The following is a 20,075-nucleotide window of genomic DNA, read 5'->3' as shown; positions in this document are numbered from 1 at the left end:
GCCCCACTCCAGTGCCAACGGCCGTAGCCGTGTTGAAACACCGGATCCCGTGAGATATCCGAAGTTAAGCAACATTGGGCGTGGTCAGGAGTTGGATGGGTTGCCACGCGCTGTTGGTGGGGGGTAAGGGAATGTAGGAGCGGAAAGGAACTGGCCACCCTACCGCACGTAAACTTCGGCTCAGGAACACCTCTGCGGAGGTTCGGACCTGCCTTCGGGCAGAATAACCCTTACCTTACCTACCACTCCAGTGATGAAAATGGGGGGAAGGACGTGAATGGGTAGTGACAGTGTGAGTATATTGCTATGTGTACATCCACCGCCGCGCCCATTTCAATCACAACAGTCCTGTAGCGGGCTGTCTACCTGCAGCAATTCGTTCAGAGAGACGGCCGGGGGAGGCCATGCTTTGTTTATATCGGGACACCATTTCTGTGCATGCGTGTACAAAGAAATAGACACAAAACAAAATGACACAATGCGTTGCATCACTGGGACTGTGAAATCAACTCCATGTTACTGATTGCCTGTGTTAAGTCACAAGCTATTCTGAGGGAGGCTAAGAAAATCCTCGCATCGCCTTCTCTACCACTGCATGAGGAATTCTGCCGTCCGCCACAGAAACGATTGCGATCAAGATGACCAGCTAGTGTCATCGCAGGGAAACTTATTGCGCATCGATTTTATTTAAATGACAGGGTTTTATTTTACACGTTGCTTTATGTCGCACCGACACAGATAGGACTTACAGCGACGATAAGACAAGATAGGGCTAGAGGTTGGAAGGAAGCGTCCATGGCCTTAATTAAGGTACAGCGTTTGGTGTGAAAATGCGAAACCACGGAAAAACATCTTTAGGGCTGCCGACAGTGGGGTTCGAACCCACTATCTCCCGAATATTGGATACTGGCCGCACATAAGCGACTACAGCTGTCGAGCTCGGTAAATGATAGTTGGAAAGAGTGGTCATTTAAAACACTGGGAACAAATATCCACCGTCGTGATCCCGCTAAGAAGCCAAACGGTCTCGACCTACCAACAGAGTGAGGGCTGAACATGGCTGTTGTAAAGTGGTGATTGGTGGTGATTGTTTTTTTTTTGCTAGGGGCTTTACGTCGCACCGACACAGATAGGTCTTATGGCGACGATGGGATAGGAAAGGCCTAGGAGTTGGAAGGAAGCGGCCGTGGCCTTAATTAAGGTACAGCCCCAGCATTTGCCTGGTGTGAAAATGGGAAACCACGGAAAACCATCTTCAGGGCTGCCGATAGTGGGATTCGAACCTACTATCTCCCGGATGCAAGCTCACAGCCGCGCGCCTCTACGCGCACGGCCAACTCGCCCGGTAATTATTGTTTTAAGAGGAAGTACAACTAGGCAACCATCCTCTATATAACGCTAATCAGAGAGAGAAAATGGAAGGGGTCCGACACTTCGAAAAATGAAGGTATCGGCCAAAGGATGACAAGGGCCACGAAGGGCGTGAAAATGAAAGCCTCCCTAGGCCTCCATACATAATACTGTCGGGGTCGGAAAAGAACAAGAGTTGACCAAGGAAGGTCAGATAGGATAGATGAAAGTGAGCAGTCTGGCACAAGTAAGTGGAAGCAATGCCAGAACTAGCAAAGGGCCCCGTGGTCGCCAACCCACGCTCCAAAGTTCAGAGCCCCTGGGCCCCTTTTAGTCACCTCTTACGACAGGCGGGGGATACCATGGGTGTTATTTTATCGCCCCCACCCACAGGGGGATGGCTGCTGTAATTACTTTCTGTAAAAATGGGGTTGGATCAGCTCACCAATGTGCGAATGCAGTTTAGAAGAACATACGATTGAACATCTCGTCCAACGCTGCCCTCTTCATTCATACTCTGGATTTCCTGATGACCTGTTCAGTCTCTCTCCGAATTTAATTAAGTGGCTGGAAAGCCCGGACTTGAAAGTATAATTTGTTGTTTAAAGGGGCCTAACATCTAGGTCATCCGCCCCTAATGGTACGAAATGTGACGAAATGTTATGACAATTGAAAAATCTATAATTCTCCACTGACTAGAATTCGAAAAAGGTCAGTACGAAGAATGAATGGATATGAGGTTAAAACAATCAGTGGATCCTACCCGCAATGCCCCACATTCCCACAAACTAGCGTTGAACAATAGTATTACTGACCAAGAGACTGTTTCTAAAGCACAATACTGAATCGATGATGCTTGTAGTCGAAACGGGTCCAAAATCCACGTCATCGGCCCCTCATAATTGTACTTATCGCTAGGAAAATAGAACCATGCTATTTGTCATGTTGCGGTACTAATCAAAAGTAGCGTAGACTCGCGGTATTCCACACATTATGGTACTACTCACAGGTAATGAAATTTGCACATCTAACACAGATTTGAGGTGTTTCGCACAGTGCGGCGCTATTTACAGGCAACGCAAACGTACGGCGTTCCCTACATAAGTGGACCGACCACAGGGACCCGCACTATCCCGGGGTGTTCCTCACATAGTGGGTACTAAGAAGCATAGGTACGGCAGAACCATGGCGTTGCTCATATAGGGGTACGAATCACAGGCACTGTAAAATGCATCCTGAGCCACACACTGTCGCTACTAATCACTAATCTATTTTGTACCTAACATAGTGGTACTACGCGTAAGTAAAAGCAACCCATGGTGTTCCCTGCGTGATGGTACTAATTACAAGTAGTCTCATGGTTCTAACTTGATCATCCCTTGGTCGCCCCCTTTTAGTCTCCGACAAGGGGTAAAGTGTTAATTCAGTCCCTTCAACAATCGCACTATATTTCAGAAAGATTTTAACCTCCTACAATTTCCAATAATATTTTTACAAGAAGCCATCACTATAAGTGAAGCAGACATTTAAAATGGTTTGGTCGGTGCACTGAAGGCTTGCTACAATACATCAAATCCTGAATGGACAACCGGACGGGTCGAGATTCTTAACAAATGATACATCCACAATATTGTCAAGGAACTTTAAATACTTATGTGGAAAGAAAATCTACTAAGAAGAGTCAAAGTTTTCCATTTTTAGGACTCCTCCTCCATGTTGATTTAATGGAATGCTCAAATAGGGGCAAGTTCCACAAATCATCTTCGAATGTTCCAACATGCTTTGTATATTCCTATAAATTCATCAAAGATGGATTGCTCAAACCTCAGTCAACCAAGGTCAAAGGGTGTTTCCCACTTTCCAATAATTATTTCATTTTTATAGCTAGTGCTTATGCGTGTACAAACATGCCCATATACATTCTAGCTAAACATTCAAAGAACATATTTCATTCCATTTTGGAACATCTTCAGCTTTAAAAAACGTATATTAAGCGCAATATTGGCACATATAAACTAATGAGGACACTAAAGGTGATAATGAAGTTAAAATGCTCCCCCGTAGAGAGTTAAAACACTGAACACCTCATTGCTCGTATTGATAATATAGTTCGTTGTGGCATTAGTCTTCAAAGGGAAGAGAATCTTCTTTTTTCAAAATATATGTGCCAATGTTTGTACGTAATATACATTTTTATAAGCTGAAGAAGTTCCAAAACGGAATTAAACATTTTCTTGTAATGTTAGCTAGAACTTAAGCTGGCCCATGTTTGTAGCTATAAAAATAAATATTGGAAGGTGGAAAAAATCATTTGACCTTAGTTCGTACAAAATAACTACAGCGAATTATTTGCTTCGTAGCAAATATGTCAACTTCAAACCATAGGTCGTTTTCTGCGATACGCGTCACACACCACGCATTCCAATGTTGCAGTTGTTAACAGATGGCGTATTATTCCACAAAACAAAAAAGAAAGATGAAAACAATGCATCAACTTAAAGACGCTCACGAGGTAGGTTGAAATATTACCATTCCAAGGCTACGCATGCATGCATAAGAAGACAGGTTAGATACAATTAAAATAGCCGGAACTCAACACCTCCTCCTATTGTTTAATTAAAATGAAACCACTTGTAGTGGAATCAAAACATTTTCCCTACGTAGCAAGCCGTCCTTGTAAACAGCAAAGGCTTCCTCCATCCATAAGAAGAATTACAAAAAACCAAGAAATGATTTAGAAAAAATATAAAATAACAAAGGCGAAATAGTACTATTATTCTACTCTGAATACATAGGCCTATAACGAGAATGGCTGTATTAGTTGCACCACCATACCTGCCAACTTAACAAAACCGAAACTCAGGAAATTTTGATACGAAAATTAGGAAAAATCGGGGGATACAACTGGTCAAAACTGCTTATTGTAAATGTCTTGCGCAATGTAGGAGTGCTATGGTATAAATTATAACACTTATTGTCTCAAAACCCGACTGTTGCTGTTCGAGGCTACAGGGCTAAAAAATTACACATCCCTATTCCCTCACAGGAAGTATGCGAGTGAGATGATCGTCTCTTATGCGAAGCGCAATACTATTTTTTATCAATAATAAATTAAAATTCGCCAGAATTGTCTCCACATGGCTCCTAATATCTCTGGAAAAGTCACTAGCCACGCTATCTTTGAAATTCTGTCTCTAAATTAAAAAAAATAGTGACTAGTCTCTAGAATCAACTAGAATGATGTGAACGAACACGAACATAGCACGCTAGAACGAGAGATTGACAATCGATTCACGCATCGCCATATACAGGTTTCAATAAACATCGCACATTCGCGCGCATTTCTCGTAGTGATAAAGGTCGATATTTCTTTTGAAAGTGGCCATGAGCAAAGGACTTAAGGCCACTGGCGTACGAAGCTGAAGTGGTGGGATTTGGAAACAGATGTTTGATGTTAACCAAAACAAATAAGCTAAAATCGGGAAAAAATAATAGAATAATCGGGAGGCGGGAAAAACTGTCGAAAATCGGGAGTCTCCCGCCTAAATCGGGACAGTTGGCAGGCATACACTACGGTTAACACGAAGCCACTCTGAATACAATGCTTCCTAAGCAACAAGACATAGTAAAGATGTTTTAAATGGTCGGTGATTAAAAAAAACTCCATGGCACAACAGCCCTGAAGGGCCAAATTAAATGCTGACCCTAGTAAATTGGGGTAAAAGGCCAGGAAGAAGAAGTCGAAATAAGTCAAATGTACTGCCGTTAGCATGGATGAAAAATAACAAACAATAGTGACTATTATTACTATCTTATTATTCATACTGTAATTTAAGGATGTGGAAACATCCTCTGAAATACTAAATACCGAGCGAGGTGGCCGTGCGGCTATGGGCGCGCAGCTGTGACCTTGCATCCGGGAGATAGTGGTTTCGAACCTCACTGCCAGCAGCCCTGAATATGGTTTCCCATTTCACACCAAGAAAATGCTGGGATTGTACCTTAATTCAGGCCACGGCCACTCCCTTCGCATTCCTAGCCCTTTCCTACCCCATCATCGCCATAAGACCTCTGTGTGTCGGTGCGACATCAAGCAAATTCTGAAATACTAAAAGAAGAAATGTTTGATGGTATGAAATATAAACAGTGGGTGAACACGGACCGCTCGAAATCATCTGTCTCCGGAAACAACCGCCAGTCGGAAACATGTTGAAGAAACAAATGACAATTTCACATACCATTATATACTATCTGCGCACTTTTTAGCGATAGATTTACACCCTAGTGCTGAATCGATCGACTTCGGTTATCTTCGAGATTCGTATTGGCAACTTTTAAAACACAAACTAAGAATCGCTTATCATCGCTGTGCGACATCTGGCGTACACTTTCAGTACTCGTACTGTTGTTGTTTACACAGCAAAGCCAAACTATAGAATTCATGCTAGGAACAAGATTCGCATCGGGAAATATTATATAGTATTATATATTGTGTGTGTGACACAGTTGTTGTCGTTAAGATAATAAAGGTTTAGAAAATTCATATCGATCGATCATATTATCGATTCAATTCATATTTCATTTCCATTCAGTTGGCAGTATTTACCGGAACCGGATGTGCTTCCTTCTTACCCCTCACAGAGTACAAAAATCTATCACTAAAAAGTGCGCGTACAGTACATGATCTTTGACAATCTGCTGATTATTATTTTTAACGCTTGGCAAAGTCTAACAGTATCTGACTGTAACAAAAAAAAGTAATCCACTCGGCTAAATTAAAATGTGTTGATTTATACAAGCTGGCAAGTCACATAAATTCATTTAATTAATGATCTAAAATACAGTAATTGTTTTTGTGCTGAAATTAATTACAGTTTTGGCAAGCCCTGTAAATACACATTAAAGTTACAATTTTGCTATATTGTGAGAATATACGTAATTATTTGCTTGTATTATAGTATGCAGTGTTTATATATAATTACCGTTTTGGAAATGGTATTTCATAACGAGAATTAAAATGTATTTAATACTGGAATGTATTATCTTCACTGCTGCGAAAATCGACCACGCGACGACACTGTCGGCATTAGGTTGCATTTCATAACAAAAATTTGGTGGTAAGCATCTTACCTCATCGGAATTCTACTACCGGGATTTAAACCACGGAACCCAGTGGTGAGAGGTCGGTGCGCTACGCTAGAGTCACGGAGGTTTGACTGGTATCATAGAGACCTTGAAAATTCTGTCAGTTTCATATATTTTATCATCTCCCACACCACAGTTCCTACGTTCCAAATATTGGAACTTTAGGAAAGAAGCTTTGAACACAAGAGTGATTTCCCTCAAAAGAGTAGCGTTTCAAAAATGTTGCAAAGTTTCACTGGGAAGACTTGGGAGAAAATAGACGAGCTGTTCGACTGGAAGTGTGGTATGTTCCGAGCTGTCAGCGGAGAGATGGCCTGGAATGGCATCAGTTGACGAATATATGTTTGAGTGGTGTCTTTAAAAGTAGGAAAAATCACAATATGAAGATAAAGCTTGAATTCAAGCGGAAAAATTGGGCCAAATATTCGTTTATAGGAAAGGGAGTTAGGGATTGGAATAACTTACCAAGGGAGTTGTACAATAAATTTCCAATTTTTTTGCAATCATTTAAAAAAATGCTAGGAAAACAACAGATAGGGAATCTGCCACCTTGGCGACTGCGCTAAATGCAGATCAGTAGTGATTGCTTGATTATTGAGGGGTGCATCTATAGATTATAATTTTTTATTAACGTACAGTAAGGGAGGATATGTACTTGTGATAAAAGTTTGAAGGCCAGGATTAAAGTGGTGGCGATTAAATTTTAAGAGAAAAGATGAGCATTATTTAATTTGTGGAAAAAAGAGTTGTTATCTCGACGTGAGGTTCTCTTAACCCTCTCGTGCATCCATTGCTTTTCCATTTGCGTCTGGTGACGAAATTTTTAAGCTTTAAATCTGACTAGCGTTCAGTGTCTTAGATGTACCAACAGTTCACTGGAGCTAATACCTTAACATTCGCACGTGATGTGATTTGACATTATGGAATATATGTACGATTTTTTGCGAACAGTATCAAGAGAAACCTTTATTAAGCATGTATCAGGTCCATCCTGCTATACGGCCGTGAGGCCTGTTGCTATATTCCGAAAACTCTCATGTCAAAACTACAGCCTTTTCAAAACAAAATCCTCCGAAGAATGACAAATTCCCACTCCTGAGATCGAACAAAAGATACGAACCGAACTTCGTATTCCGCTCGTTAGATCTCAGGTAGATGGCCTAGTCTAGAATCTACCTTAGTCAATCTATCGACCCGGGTATCGTACTCCTAAAACGAGTCATGAGAACAAAGAAGCCGAATACTCGTTTCAGACATCGCGGCCCTAGGCTAACTTACGACCTGTTTTAACTTGAGACCTCCCCACTTTTCGGCCCATTCTGAATAACATCAAACTACTAAAAATTTAAATTAAATACACCCCCCTGCCCCCGATGAAATGGCCCTTTTGTTAAGAAGGTAAGCTTTCCACCATCTATATATTCTTCTCCTAAATTACTCCCGACCCCAAAATTAGATTTTTAACAGTTTAGCGAAGAGGGGGTTTCACTCCTGACATGTCCGACTCGTTGGCTGAATGGTCAGCGTACTGGCCTTCGGTACAGAGGGTCCCGGGTTCGATTCCCGGCCGGGTCGGGGATTTTAACCTTCATTGGTTAATTCCAATGGCTCGGGGGCTGGGTGTTTGTACTGTCCCCAACATCCCTGCAAGTCACACACCACACATAACACTATCCTCCACCACAATAACACGCAGTTACGTACCCATGGCAGATGCCGCCCACCCTCATCGGAGGGTATGCCTAACAAGGGCTGCACTCGGCTAAAATAGCCACACGAAATTATATATACTCCTGACATGGGAGAAAATTTTCTCCCCTATGACAGATCGCTTCTCCCCGCCATTGTACGTGATGGAGATTTTCCGACTCATCGGCACATCGCGGAAACGGATGAGTAGAAGCATACTTGCCAACTTTACAAAACCAAAAATCATGAGAATTTGATATGAAAATCAGGAAAAATCGAGAGATACCCAGTACTTAGCAAATGCATAGATTAATATATTCCAGCACGCACCCGCGCGATTATGCGAGGCGTAATGCTATTTTTATCACGTAATAAATTAGAATTCGCCAGAATTGTCTCCAAATGGCTCTTAAAATCTCCAGAAAAGTCACTGGTAGCTATCTTTGAAGTTCGTCAATAAATTACTAAAATAGACTTCAAATCTAGCGACTCGTCCCTAGAATCGACTAGACTGATGTGAACGAATACGAACATAGCACGCGATATACAGGTTTCAATAAACACTGGGCATTCGCGCGCATTTCTCGTATTAATACATGTCAATATTTCATTTGAAAGCGGCTACTGGCCATGGGTACGTATTACAAGGCACAATTATACCTGCACGACCGTAAGTCGGTAATGTCTGTGTGGTTGAGTCAGAGGTACTCCTGAAGCCTGTGATAGCTTGATGGGGAGGGCCCACGGAAAATAAACGGTGGTTAGTACGCGTGGATGTTGACGGGGTAAAGTTTTTAAGGCGGCTCTGGTATATCTGTTATATTGACTGTGCAGCCGAATAGGTCATAGTGAAAATTTAATAAAATAATGCATAAAAATGCACGAGGACTTAGCTGCAAATCATGAATCATAATAAATTAGAAATATTATAAACTGAAGAGTTAAACATCAGTCAGTTATTGGTATATTTGCAATGAAAGATAACTATGCAATTAATAATAATAATAATAATAATAGTGCCAAAATGAGTGGCTCAGACGGCTGAGGCGCTGGCCTTCTGACCCCAACCTGGCTCAGTACGGTGGTATTTGAAGGTGTTCAAATACTTCAGCCTCGTGTCGGTAGATTTACTGGCACGTAAAAGAATGTGGGACAAAATTCCGACATCTCGGCTAATCCGAAAATCGTCAAAATTAGTTAGCTGGACACATTAATAATAATAATAATAATAATAATAATAATAATAATAATAATAATAATAATAATAATCTTTCTTAATCCGTTTGCCCTCCAGGGTTGGTTTTTCCCTCTTACTCAGCGAGGGATCTTACCTCTACCGCCTCAAGGGTAGTTTTCTGGAGCGTGAGACTTTGGGTCTGGGGATACAACCAGGAAAGAGGCCCAGTACCTCGCCCAGGCGGCCTCACCTGCTATGCTGAATAGGGGCCATGTTGGGAGATAGGAACATTGGAAGGGATATACAAGGACGAGGGAAGGAAGCGGCCGTGCCCTTAAGCTAGGAACCATTCCGGCATTTGCCTGCAGAAGTGAGAAACCATGGAAAACCACTTCGAGGATGGCTGAGGTGGGAATCGAACCCCCTCTACTCTGTTGACCTCCCGACACAGAGTGGGCCTCGTTCCAGCCCTCGTACCACTTATCAAACAATGGTATTGGTCTTTTTTTAAAAGATGCTATTTGTTCGGGGCATGGACCTATGAAGATTTTTTGCCCTTACTTGCACCATATATGAGGAACCTGCGTGGATTATGTAAATAACGGAAGTGTAAAGTGTTGAATGTGAGGAAAGGAACGTTAAGGACGATACAACATCCGGTCTCCAGGTCACGTATATTAATCATTTACAATTAAAAAACCCTGACCCGGAGGGGAATCGAACCAGGGGCCGCCGAGTGACAAGCGAACGTGTTGCCTCCTACACCGCGAGGCCGGACGTTATTAGTCTTACGTCCCAAGAACTACGTTTACAATTTACACGAGGCTGACAATTCCGGGACCGACCCCGCTAACATGAGCTCAGAAGGCCAACATTTTACTGTCTGAGCTATTCGGAATGGCTAATTCTGTTAATCTGTACGTCTTTGCCTTAAGGTTTCATGTCGCTGTAGTTGTTGTTATCTTGTTATTGTATCTGTAGGGACTGCGATATGGGCGGGAGTAATGTCCCGAATGCATAACTCATTACTGTTACGTCACTTGTCACTGCTGTTAGACGATTCCTCAGACAAATTTACGTGCTGTCGTTTGCCTTGTCGCCAATGCTGTGTACGAGTTCAATGCCCGCCCTCATATGCCCCTTGTGATAATGTAAGCTCTACACATGTGCTTGTATGAACAATAATAACATTACACGTGACTTTCCGGATTAGGTTTATAAAGCTTCACGGTACTGGTGAGGTCGCGATGTGTGTGTAGTACACGTGTAACTGCCCCAGTATTACGGTCGATGCCCCTCCCGACGCCACCATATCTGGAGAGATTTAGTTACTATTACGTATCTGTGGTGATTAGCAGTGTGGTGTGTTGTGTTGTGTGTGAATCAAGACGTGTGTCTTAAGCTGAACATAAACGCACAATCCCTGAGCCAGAAGAATTATCAAGAGGCAGCTAAAGTTCCCAGCCGGGAACAGAACACGGGATCCTCTGAACACGATATCTCAATAATGCAGAACATTCGACTAAAGAACCAGACTTTAAAAAGAATGCATCTCATACATTAATAACAACGTTCGACTCCTTGGCTGGGGGTTTTAATTGCGTCTGATCAGTTCTTCTGGTTCGGGGACTGGGCTTTTGCGTTTGTCCTAACATTCTCCTATTCGTAGTCAACACTACCAACCACCACATAGGGTTTGCGACAGGAAGGGCTCCGGCCGTCAAACATGGCCAAAACCACATGTACGTACAGTCTCACCCGCGATCCCACAGGTGTGCGAAAAGCTGTAGAAGAAGAAGAAGAAGAAGAAGAGTACATCAATGACAAAGTTTACCACTATCAAGGAACGCTACGGAAAAATCCCCTGTAAAGTAGTGGTAGTAATTGTGGTGGTGATTATTATTTTGAGTGAAAAGAACGAAGCATGTCACAGAATGAATTGTGTACATCAACTAAGTTTAAAGGTATGGTGAAATAATGGAAGAAATCACACTGAACAGTGTGACCTTCTGAACTGAATCGCATTAGTATTTCAGGTCCCAGTCCTTCATGACTGAAATAGTCCGGCTCCATGGCTAAACGGTTAGCGTGCTGGCCTTTGGTCGCAGGGGTCCCGGGTTCGATTCCCTTCAGGGTCGGGAATTTTAGCCTTAATTGGTTAATTTCGCTGGCACGGGGGCTGGGTGTATGTGTTGTCTTCACCATCATTTCATCCTCATCACGACGCGCAGGTCACCTACGGGTGTCAAATCAAAAGACCTGCATCTCGTAAGCCGAACTTACCCTCGGACACTCCCGGCACTAAAAGCCATACGCCATTTCATTTCATGACTGAAATGCAGGTTTAAATCTCTTGCCTCTGGATATGGAATTTGTACAACGCGATGCTCCAATGCACTGCCCGTAGAAGTCTTTCGTGGAATCCAAACCACAAAGACGTGACGTTTCATAATGAAAATTCCCAGTGGTCCGCTTCTGTGGTGTAGGGGTTAGTGTAATTGGCTCCAATCCCCGAAGGCCCGGGTTCGATTCCTGGCTCTACCACAAAATTTGAAAAGTGGTACGAGGGCTGGAAAGAAGTCCACTTAGCCTCGGGAGGTCAACTGAGTAGAGTAGGACAGCGGGTAAGCTACTACGACCAGAATAGTGAAAGGATTACTGTCGTCAAGATAGACACTAACACAAAGCCCACCGCAATAATGCAGGTCTATTTGCCTACGAGTTCAGCGGATGATGAGGAAATCGAAAGAATATATCAAGAGATTGAAGATTTAATACAATATGTAAAAGGTGACGAGAATCTAATTGTGATGGGAGACTGGAATGCAGTGGTAGGCCAAGGAAGAGAAGGTAATACGGTGGGAGAATTTGGATTGGGACAAAGGAACGAAAGAGTAAGTCGGCTAGTTGAATTCTGTACTGATTATAATTCGTCCTAGCCAATACTTGGTTCAAACACCACAAACGACGGCTGTATCGAGACCTGGAGACACTGGAAGGTATCAAATAGACTTCATTATGATTAGGCAGAGAATCAGAAACCAGGTGTTGGATTGCAAAACTTTCCCAGGAGCAGAAATGGACTCTGACCACAACTTGTTGGTCATGAAATGCCATCTGAAGTTGAAGAAATTGATGAAAGGAAAGAATGCAAGGAGATGGGAACTAGACAAGTTGAAAGAAAAGTGTGAGGGTTTGTTCCAAAAAACATGTTGCACAAAGACAATGAAATGGCTGAAGGAAACACAATAGAGGAAGAGTGGATAGCCATGAAAATTAACGTCAGTAGGGGTGCTGAAGAAATGTTAGGAAGGAAGGAAAGATCAACTAAGAATCAGTGGATAACTCACGAGATACTAGACCTGATTGATGAACGACGAAAATACAAGAATGCTAGAAATGAAGAGGCCAGAAAAGAATATAGGCGATTAACGAATCAAGTGGATAGAAAGTGCAAGGTAGCTAAGGAAGAATGGCTGAAAGAGAAGAACAAGGATGTCGAAGGTTTTATGGTCCAAGGAAAGGTAGATGCTGCATACAGGAAATTCAATGAAATCTTCGGAGAAAGGAAATCTAGATGTATGAATATCAAGAGCTCAGATGGAAAGCCACTTCTAGGGAAAGAAGTTAAAGTAGAAAGATGGCAGGAACATATTCAGCAGTTGTATCAAGGTAAATATGGAGAGGATTTGGTTCTGGAATAAGATGATGCTGTTGATGCTGATGAAATGTGAGACCCAATTTTGAGGTAAGAGTTTGACGGAGCTGTGAGAGACCTAAATAGCAACAAGGTAACTGAAATTGATGACATTCCCTCAGAATTCCTGACTTCCTTAGGAGAAACCAGCCTGGCAAGTGTGTAAGATGTGTGAGATAGGGGAAAAGTGCCATCCGATTTTCGGCAGAAAGTTGTTATACCTATTCCCAAGAAATCCGGTGCTGACAAGTGTGAAAACTACCGCACCATTAGTTTAGTATCTCATGCTTGCAAACATATAACACGTATTATTTACAGAAGAATGGAAAGACAAGTTGAAGCTGAGTTCGGAGAAGATCAATTTGGCTTCAGAAGAGATGTAGGAACACGTGACGCAATCATGACTTACGTTTGATCTTAAGAGGATCGAACTGAGAAGGAAAAGACCACGCACATGGCATTCGTAGATCTAGAAAAGGCATTCGATAATGTGATTGGACCAAGATATTTAAGATTCTGAAGGTGATTGGGATCAGATACCGAGAACGAAGAATTATCTACAATCTGTATAAAAATCAGTCTGCAGTGTTAAGAATTGAGGGCTTTGAAAAAAAAGCAGCAATCCAGAAAGGAGTGATGCAAGGCTGCAATTTGTCCCGCCACCTTTTCAATGTTTATATAGAACACGCAGTAAAGGAAATCAAAGAGAAATTTGGAAAGGGAATTACAATCCAAGCAGAAGAAGAAGAAATCAAAACCTTGAGATGTGCCGGTGATATTTTTATTTTATCTGAGACTGCGGAAGATCTGGAGAAGACGCTGAATCGTATGGACGAAGTCTTGGGTAAGGAGTACAATATGAAAAAAATTAAGTCCAAAACATAAGTAATGGAGTGCAGTCGAACGAAGGCAGGAGATGCAGGAAATATTAGATTAGGAAATGAAGTTTTAAAGGAACTAGATGAATATTGTTACTTGGGTAGTAAAATAATTAACGATGGCAGAAGTAAGGAGGACATTAAATGCAGATTAGCACAAGAAAGGAAGAGCTTTCTTAAGAAAAGAAATTTGCTCACTTCAAACATTGATATAGGAATTAGAAAGATAACGACTGGCCTGGAGCGAGGCATTGTATGGAAGTGACACATGGACGATAACTAGCTCGGAAAAAAAAAGAGAATAGAAGCTTTTGAAATGTGGTGTTACATAAGAATGCTGAAGGTGAGGTGGGTAGATCGAATCACGAATTAAGAGATACTGAATCGAACTGCTGAGAGGAGATCGATTCGACTAAATTTGACGAGAAGAAGAGATAGAATGACAGGACACATCTTAAGACACCCAGGACTTGTTCAGTTGGTTTTTGAAGGAATTGGGGGCGGTAAGAACGGTAGGGGTAGACCAAGGTATGAATATGACAAGCAGATTAGAGCAGATGTAGGATGCAGCAGTTATGCAGAAATGAAAATGTTAGCACGGTATAGGGTGGCATGGGGAGCTGCATCAACCAGTCTGTGGACTAACGACTCACACATCAGAATTTCTTAAATGAGAATCCAACCGAACTCCAGGCTGATTGTAGTGCTCACTAAAGTGGCGAGAACTTGCAGAGCCGCATTATCACTGGTTTTTCACCCAAGCGGCCGCGGTTCGAATCCCGTGAAATGCACGTGGGATTTTTGAAATGAGAAGCCACGTCGCATCCACGTAAAACTGAAGGTCCCATTTTTTGGTCACGTTATCAACAGCTAAATCGCTGAAGAAAACAGGTGATAACAGATAATCAAGGATAGGGCTACCTTTCGTAAATTCCCGTGCCAAATAAGTCAACGCGTGCAACTGTAAAAGATCGATACTTCGTTAGGAAGTTGAACGAGACGTCCTTAACGAAAGCTTAGTTACAACTTCCAGAATGGGCAAGTGAAAGGGTGTCTGTGACGAAAGGAGGGGGCGATATAGGCCACTCACACTTCTCAAGGCCTTATCATCAACGATCGTTGACCTCTGGGCCCTTCTATTTAAATGCAATGACCTTGCAGCCCGGCACACAGACTACACGGAACGTTCTGTATTTTCAACACGGCGGATGAACATAGGCCAATTATAACCGCATTGCTCTTTTCTTAGCACGCCCGAGACTGGGTTAAATACGTCAGCAAGAAGAAAATAAGCCCTGTTCAAGCGCAATATTTCAGTATGCAGGTCTATTTCGAGAAGGGAAGGCATGACTCATTTACTTTACTAGAAGGGCAAAAACATCAATGAGTCTGTCCCAGGCAATCACGGCGGCGTCCTCTCAAAATCGTAATTCCAATGAAAGTGGATGAAAGTAGCCTCGGCTTGCCAAGACGAGCGTGTTCCCCTGCCACTAAATGGGCCGCAGAGAGTGTATGTCACCTGGCCAATTTTTGTGACCTTGTTCATTACCTCTCGTATCACAGGTCTCATGAGGCCGAGAGAACACCCTCCCAACTAACAGTCTAGAAATAAAAACTTTGCTTTGGCCGGGATTCGAGAGACAAGACACGCTACCCACAGAGCCGCTGCAAGGTGGTGGTGGGGGGGAGAGGGAACAAATGCCAATAGGAATACATAAATACGAAGAAAACTGCAAGAAGTGTCCATTAAAATGCCACCAAGGTGATTCCACAAACGCAACCAAATCCTTGGTGTAACGTCGGAGCATTTTTGAAACAAATTTGGTTCAACAATGGTGTTCACAATAAAGAAGGTTGAAAGATAAACTTTGGCGTATTTTTGGCGCAAACTTAATGAAGCAACTGTCTGATTAATGTACAGTCGAACCTCAATATCTCGAACCTCCTACTCGAATTTTCAGTATCTCGAAGTAACCTCAATTTCCCGGCCGTTTGTCCCATTCGTCACGAGTATTAATTTCTCTATTACTCGAAATTCGGTTACACGTTTCCTCCCTTGAAGCAAAAAATAATCTGTAACTCGAATTATGTACAACATTGACTGTGCAATACAGCATTTGTTGTTTGCGAGGAACAGTTAACAAGTAAAGAAAGGGTTACAGTGATGCTGGGAGCTAATGATCGGAAAATCGGCGAAGCCTCGTTTTTCGGGCGTGGATTCATTACCGGTCACGTACGAAAGCAACCCCGGAAGTCGTCGATGACAAGCTCCACTTACGAATCTTGGTTGCGTGTTTCGAACCTACATACAGAGTCAGTCGAATATAAATGGCAATGTTTCTCACAGCAATGCATATTGTTGAAACGTATGAGGAAGAAAAGAAGATAAAACAGTAAAAGAAAACAGAAGAGACTAACGATTTTTTCCAAAGGTGTTAAGGGAGGTACATTCCTTGCCTGTACTGTATTCTATCTTCTAAAAACTGACTTTAATAAGGGTCATAATTAAAGGGATGCCGTAAAATATGAGTTTGATAGTATATTTTTAATACTGTAAAAAATACTGTATTTAGTATAAGCCCGTAGATACATATGATTCAATTATGCGCTATATATGCTTAAAAACGTTATTCTCTATATCGGGAAATTTCAATAACACAAAGTAAAATTTAGCTTCCGAGGTGATTCGATATATCGACGTTCCACTGGTGTAAGTATGGTGTAAAATGGTGCGAATTAAATGTGAACAATTATGTGGTGTAATTAAGGCGCGGTTTAGGTGCATTTTTCATTGATGTTAAATCAGTGCATCCAGTGTCGTTATTAATCCAAATTCGCACCACAAATACACCACGTTTGGTGGGGGGACAGAGGAGAATCGAAGGAGTGGAGAGGGAAGACGAGGCAAGACAGTCGCTGGCTGTGAGCGCTGACGTATGCCGGCGTGTACTGTAGAATTCAGGGCGCGCACCGCCAACTTGGAACTCCCAAATGCCCCCTAAAAAAGGACCAGCGAAATATTAGTCTTCAACTACCCGTTTCAGCTTAAAAAGACTTTCAGGAATATGTAAAAATTAAATCGAAATTCGCCGTCCAACTCGTACCGTTCCCTTGTAAGAGACTGTGAGACGTGGTTAACAACCACAGGGATCGAAACCTGACATTCCTTCCAATTACCTATGTAGATACACCGGCTTCATCTTTTATCATGATGCTGGATTTAGAATGTTAAACTAGTAGTATTTCTCGTAATATTTTCTTTCCATGGATTTGCTTGACGTAGTAGTTGTTGTTTTTGTCGTTGTGTAATTATATTTTAACTTCATTATCACTGTAATGCCTTTGCTGGCAGGACCTTGTGTTTACAGTGCACTATGTCTTCTGGTATGGGCTAGAGCAATTTTTATTACTTCCATTGATCTATCTCTGTCTTATCCTTGGCTTTGAAAATAGGAAAGTGACTGAGGTATGAGCGATGCTACTAATGCCATTCCTTCTGCAGCCAGTCCCTGCTATAAATGGTGTGAAAATATTCCTCATACGGTCGGTTGATGCATGCATTTCAGACTGATATGTAATAGCAACTTCTAGCTCTGTGAGGAAAGCAACGTGAAACTACCACATTCCTCATTTCCCTAGTACGCCTTAGGGCTGAAGACTGAACAAACATACATACTGTAATGTTAAGCTCAACCTATAGTATTGTAAGTCTTAGTCTTAAGCACTGGAAATACTTAAGTTGTGTGTGAAATTGTATGTGATGATTGTCAATTTAGAATGTTAAACTAGTAGCATTTGTTGGAAAATTTTCTTTCCATGGAATTGCTTCTTGTTGTTGTTGTTGTTGTTGTTGTTGTTTGGGTAGTTATGTTTTAAATTTAGTTTAATATCGCGCTACTCTAAGTAATCATTGCCACCGGGACATATCCCAATTACCTTTGCAGATGACTTGGCAATCCTCTCTAACAACAAACAAGAAGCACTCCAGTCCGTAGCAAAACTTCATGAAATAGCGGCAAGAACAGGTCTGTGAACTTCATATTAAAATACAAAATATATGGAAGGTACAAAATCAGAATTTAACAACCATCCTGTAATCACTAGATATGGCAAAAACTCCCAACTAGATGAATTCATATACCTAGGCGAAATTATACAACTAAACGGGATAAATCAGCAAGCAAAGAAAGAATTACGAAATTACAAAAAAATTGTATGGATTAGATACAACAAAAAAATCTATATCCCAAAACGCAAAATTATGACACTACAACACAATTGTCAAACCAGAAGCCCTTTATGCATCAGAAACAAATAAAACACATCAAAAAACAAGAGACGGAAATTCTCAGGAAAATTCTAGAACCTAAATGCGAAAATAGTATTTGGATGAAAGGGAATGCACACGAAATCTATCAAATCAAATAACATACACCATTAGAAAAAGAAGATTAAAATTCTATGGTCACCCGATCAGGATGGATAACAATAGAAAATACTAAATATCGTAGTATCTCTAAAAAATCACAACTGGCTTACAGAAATAAACAATCTTGCAAGACAAAAAAAAAATCAGAAATCTCATAAACAAACACCAATTTGCTGATAAACCTAAAAGACAAGCTACAGGATGGACGGAAGAACACAAAAGAATGCACAGCGAAAGGATGAAGAGATTTTGGGAAGACAAGAAGGAGCTTTGTGCTAAATCAGTTCACACGCGCTCCTTGGTTCGGCATAACGAATCAAAAAATTAAAAAAATAATAATAATACTTCTCCTATCAGACATCTCCCGGTCAGACTTACCTCGTCCAAGCACGTCGTACCTCGTAAATGAATGTGATTGGTCTCCCAAGGGCAATACTAAGTCATCATCGCCTTCCAGCCTTTTCTTCAACGAACTGAGAAACCTTGTTCGTACTGAAAACATGAGGTAAGTCGCCTTGATGTCAAATCTCTTACACCTATATCAGACAACACAATTAAGGCAAATGCACTCTCACGAAGTTTACCGAGAAGCCTTGTCCTCCTTTCCTGCAAAATACTGAGGTGCCATTAAAACCGAGAAACTCCTGGACACAAGCCACCACAAGAGACTGAATCGAAAATAGTCCAACCGCGGACCCCGAAAATAAACCGATACGGTTATATTTAAACCTACACACTAGTAAAAAGAGTCGCTAAAAACAAACGATAATTATTTCCACTGACCGCAGTGACTTTACTTACGTTCGGCTCTCATACGCAATATTCCAACGTTACGTGCGGCTCGCGGGAGAAAAGAAATATTTGTAATATGAAAAGCACTCATGCCGTTGGCAAAAGCCATAACTGTTCGCTGGAAGTGTGTAATTACCTTCCTCGTTTAAAATTTAATTGAATAGTTACAATATGACTAGGATATTTTCTACGGAAGGAATAAATCACGGCAAATAAGATAGAGTTCTTACTGTTTCTCGTACATTATATACTCCCTGACACGTAAGAATGTACACTAAGGGTACAACCTGCGATAATGGTCGCGCAGCTGTGAGCTTGCATCCGGGAGATAGTGAGTTCGAATCCCACTGTCGGCAACCCTGAATAAAGTTTTCCGTGTTTTTCACACCCAACATATGCTGGGGCTGTACCTTAATCAAGGCCACGGCCGCTTCCATTTTGCAGTTGCTCACAATCTTGTAACTTATTTATTACTCTGTACAGAAAAACATCATCAGCAAAAATCTTATCTGATTCCACTTCTTTGAACCTATCATTGATATATATAAGGAAACATAAAGGTCAAATAATACTTTCTTTTCCTGCCGCTTTTTCCCACACCTGTGGGGTCGCGGGTGCGAACTGCATCGCACATGTGGATTTGGCCCTGTTTTTACGGCCGGATGCCCTTCCTGACGCCAACCCTCTATGGAGGGATGTAAGCACTATTGCGTGTTTCTGTAGTGGTTGGTAGTGTAGTGTGTTGTCTGAATATGATGAGGAGAGTGTTGGGACGGACATATACACCCAGTCCCCGAGCCAGAAGAATTAATCAGAAGCGATTAAAATCCCCGACCCGGCCGGGAATCGAACCCGGGACCCTCTGAACCGAAGGCCAGTACGCTGACCATTCAGCCAACGAGTCGGACAAAAGGTCAA

Source organism: Anabrus simplex, chromosome 1 (genome assembly GCF_040414725.1).
Source record: "Anabrus simplex isolate iqAnaSimp1 chromosome 1, ASM4041472v1, whole genome shotgun sequence".
NCBI classification, from domain to species: domain Eukaryota; kingdom Metazoa; phylum Arthropoda; class Insecta; order Orthoptera; family Tettigoniidae; genus Anabrus; species Anabrus simplex.
The sequence above is the reverse complement of the archived record's forward strand: the minus strand, read 5'-3'. Positions refer to the sequence as shown.